Source organism: Triplophysa rosa, linkage group LG15 (assembly GCF_024868665.1).
Source record: "Triplophysa rosa linkage group LG15, Trosa_1v2, whole genome shotgun sequence".
Lineage (NCBI taxonomy): Eukaryota > Metazoa > Chordata > Actinopteri > Cypriniformes > Nemacheilidae > Triplophysa > Triplophysa rosa.
In genome coordinates this window covers 13172960-13177418 of record NC_079904.1, presented here as the reverse complement: position 1 = coordinate 13177418, position 4459 = coordinate 13172960, and positions in this window count along the sequence as shown.

Sequence of the window (4459 nt, the reverse complement as noted above, 5' to 3'; positions counted from 1 at the left end):
CCAAACCATTTTCCTCAACACGTCTAACAGATATCGGTTTTACAGTGTCAAAACCTTCTACTACAAATCAAAAGGCTGAGCTTCAGCTAGCAAGCTATTTTGCTTGCCACACAGCAGTCAGTTCAGTTGATCACTTGGGTGAATTAGTAAATTCGCCCTTGAAAAGGACTTGAGCATCCATCGTACAAAATGTACAGCACTTATCAACAATGTAATAGCCCCCTGCATGTTCAATGACTTGCTGAAAGATATCGGAGAGACTCAGTATTCACTGGTAATCGATGAGAGCACGGATGTCGCATCGGGAAAGCAGCTGTGTGTGGTAGTGCGTTACTTCAGTGTCTCATTGAACAAAATTGTTTCACCATTTTTGGGCTTAGTGGATATGCAGGGAGAGACTTGCAGGCTCGTTTATTGTAATAAATAGTTAATGATAAATTAGATTGATGATAAATAATCGAATAATATTGGGCTTGTTTTTAAAGCTGAGGTTGCTTATTTGTCTCGCGAGAGTTGGCAACTCTGATCGTGCAAATGATTAATGGATGCCTAACTCGTCATTTGGAGGTTGCATGCAAAACTGACTGTTCAAAAATCTCTGTTTGAATGGGCATGACACCTCTGCTGGGTATGCTAGCTAACTTTGTTAGTTATACAACTAGCAGTTAACTATCGGCCAGAAACTAAACATAAAGGAGACTGTTTGTCATCTCTTCTTCAGTTGTCACAGGTGCAGTAGTATAAAGGGAGAGTGAACAGTGAGAATTCAAGGCTCGTGTTATGTGTCAGGTTTGTGTTCAAGTAAATGCATTTGCTAACGTTTTCCACAATACAAGCAGGCATCTATAGATGTATACACTCTCAGTTTATCTTTACTATACACGCTTGGTTTCTCTTTCTGGTAGGTGTAGATGTCAGGCCACTTAACTGGAGGTAATCCTGTCAGTTCATCCCTGGATCCATTGAGTGAGCGCGTACAAGTCGGCCAGGTTCCTTGTCTTAAAGTTAACTTTTTCAAAAACAATCGCGGTCCTAGAGAGTGACTGACCTTACATGTTAAATGATCTTGCTTGGTCTATAAACACCATGAACTGTGCTGTGTTTTACCTTTCTGTGTTTTTCTTATTTGCTCCTGTAAAGCTGCTTTGGAACAATGCACATTGTGAAAAGCGCTATATACATAAAATTGAATTGAATTGAATTAAAATGTAATCTGATTTTTTTCAAGTCATTGTCAAAAACAAGCAAACAAAACGTGCTACCTAGCATTAGTAATGCGGTCAGGGGGATTTTTCTGCCTCCACCTAAGCTCCGTCCACAAAAACGCGTCACAATATTTACTAACAGTAAAGGCGTCTATAGTTTACTGTACAAGATAACTACAGGAAGCATGCTGTAAGAACAATGATGGAGCTAAATTGACTTAAAGAGAAAGAATTTGTCAAAACCTTGACCTATAACCTCCTTTCTTCTGTGGAACACAAAAGAAGATTTTTTGAGAAATGTCCTAGTGGGTTTGTGTCGGTACAATGGAGGTCAATGGGGGCCGGTGTTGTTTGGTTACCAAAGTTCTTCAAAATATAATCTTTTGTGTTCTGCAGTCATACAAAGAATTTTCATTTTTGGGTGAACTGTCCCTTTAATAAAGACTGCAGGTTAAACATTCTATTAAACATTACAGAAAATTACATAGGCCTCAGTGAACCATTTTGCATAATGGTATACAGTTAAGAAACAATTCATGCAAAGTTAAACAAAAAGCGATTTTGTCATTTGTTAAAGTGCGATATTCCTAAAGTTGTGGTGAAACCGTTTTTAAAACATATTTTTATCCACATAAACTTTTAGTAAAGAATGCTGTATTAGAAAGACCGCTTTGCCCTGGGGCTTGACTGTCAAGAACTAGAAGAATAAGTACCAGACAATGCCAGTCTAAGGTGCAGTACTTCACATAATGTTCCATGTCTCGGGTTGTCTGCTCTCATGCCCCCACCCCTTATAAGAATACAAAAGACAAAGCGCCCTGAGTAGCAACCGCAGATAGCCTGTGGGGAAACGTGTAAGAGCACACTGTGGCAGAGAGTAATCACATCTCTGTGCCTGATCCACTGACAAACCCGATAGATCTGAACCCATTGATATTACACAGAAATTGATGGCAAAATGGACAGAGGAGAAGAGTAGATAAAACGAACACAGAGGGAATAAGAGGGAGAGAAACTCAGACCTGTGTTCCTGTAGCTCAATTGGTAGAGCATTGTGATAGCACCGCAAAGGCCATCGGTTTGAACTCCAAGAAACACACAAACTGATAAAATGCATAGCTTGAATATCACTTTGGATAAAAACATCTGTTAAATGCACTGAGGTAAATGTAAATGACTTTGCAAACAGTGTAGATACAAAATGTATACTGTAGCGTTTTCAGTTCACAAAACAATGAAGTCACATCGCCTCAAAACTGTATTACTTTCTTCACGAAGAACAGGAGGAGTAAATTTTTCAACAATATCTTGATAACGTTTTCTGTATCGTGAAATTCAATGAGGTCTGCGCTGTCAAGCTTTTCCATAAAAAAATCACCTTTCGTGTTCCACAAAAGAAAGTCACAGATTTGGCAACCCATGAAAAATAATGACAGAATTTTCATTTTGAGGTGATCTATCCCCCCAGTTTGACATTTGCATAGAGTTAAATGTATTTCGCAGAGTGGTCTACCTTTGGTTGCCTTAGTAACAGGCATTTTATGAAACCGCCAAAAGAATAAATTCCTCCCTGCCTACCTTCAGACATGGCTATTTCACTCCGCCTCACACCAATTAGAATGACTCATGCCACATAAGAAGCTTAAGCCTTGGCTCTGAACCTTCCCTCACTGCCATTTTGCAGTGAATCATGTAAAAATTGCCAAACACTTAGGGGTCTTCTGAATGGCTCGAAATGAGAGGGGGCAGGATATAAACACTTACGAAGTGGATGATGAGCTCTAAAATCACTCAGCATTGCCACTTGTGATTAGTGGCTAATTAGCAATAACATAATCCAGCGTACAGAGCTTCTCTATGAAGAGAACAGATAACAGATTCACAGTAATGAGTCCATATTAGAGTTGTTATGAAATTCTCCAACAGTACTAAACTTTAACTTTATGAGTGTAGAGGAGTTTTAACAATTAAATTGAATAAACTGGGAAAGTACAGTAGTAGTTCACAGTTTATGTGAAATTATGAAAAATACAACAGATTTTGTAGTGACGACGTCTGTCAAGCTCAGAAAGAACAAACAAACAGAAAAGTAGTTTACAATATCACTTTATGACTACATTTTCTAAATTAATAAATAAAATAACAGCATACAGAATGTCATGTAGATTGTATTTACCTGGGTGTTTATAACTACATCCAACGGTACACAAGGTCATGAAATTCAGGGGTCATGTGCATGTTGACAAGGTGACAGTAAGCAGAAACCCATACTCCTGCGATATGGGAAAACCTCTGAACTTTTTTGTCACGTTTTTGACGTGATGTCTGATCACACAGTGACATTCAATATGTAGGTTACTTGATGCGTCTGTTTATTTGTATAAATTATTGATTTTTATAAAAATTTGGTATCTACGCATCATAAATATGTGTAAATATAAATGTATGCTTTTTGAGAAATAATGAAGGACATTAGGTAATTTTAATTTTTTTATAAACATCCTCATCTTATATTGTCCTAAATTGTTTTGAAGTTCTTGACTGACAGAGAAACGTCTTGGTTACGGATGTAACCTCGGTTCCCTGATGGAGGGAACGAGACGTTGTGTCGAACCGACAGAATGGGGTTTGTCTTGAGAACTATCATCTTCTGAGTATTTAGAAAAGGCCAATGAAAATTGGCGAATGAAATTTGCATGCCGGACTCCTCCCCGGATGTCCGGGTATAAGAGGGAAGCCGGCGTGCTCATTCATTCACCTTTGGTCTGAGGAGCCTTAAGCATCCTCCCCCGACCACTGGGGTGGGCGGCCAGTGTTGTGGCATGAGGGACACAACGTCTCGTTCCCTCCATCAGGGAACCGAGGTTACATCCGTAACCAAGACGTTCCCTTTCTGTCGGTCTCTCGACGTTGTGTCGAACCGACAGAATGGGGTTCCTATGGAAGACGCCACAGCACTGAGCCGCGTCACAATCTCTGCGGAGCGACGTTGACTGGCCTGGGCGAGTCAGACGAACACGCTAGCGCGAAATTATGACCTTCCAGTGGAGAGGAAGGGGGACCCAGAGCTTTCCACAAAAAGTTGGGAAGCCCCCTAACGCCGGCCGTCACGGGCGGAGGCCTGATTCTCTAAATGGCGAGAAGCCGCCCGGCACCGTACGGGCCACTGGGTAAGCATTATTCCCCCCTGGGGGGGAAAAACGCTGCAGAGGCCACTACCTACCGTAGGGAGGAATTAGTGGAGACACCACATG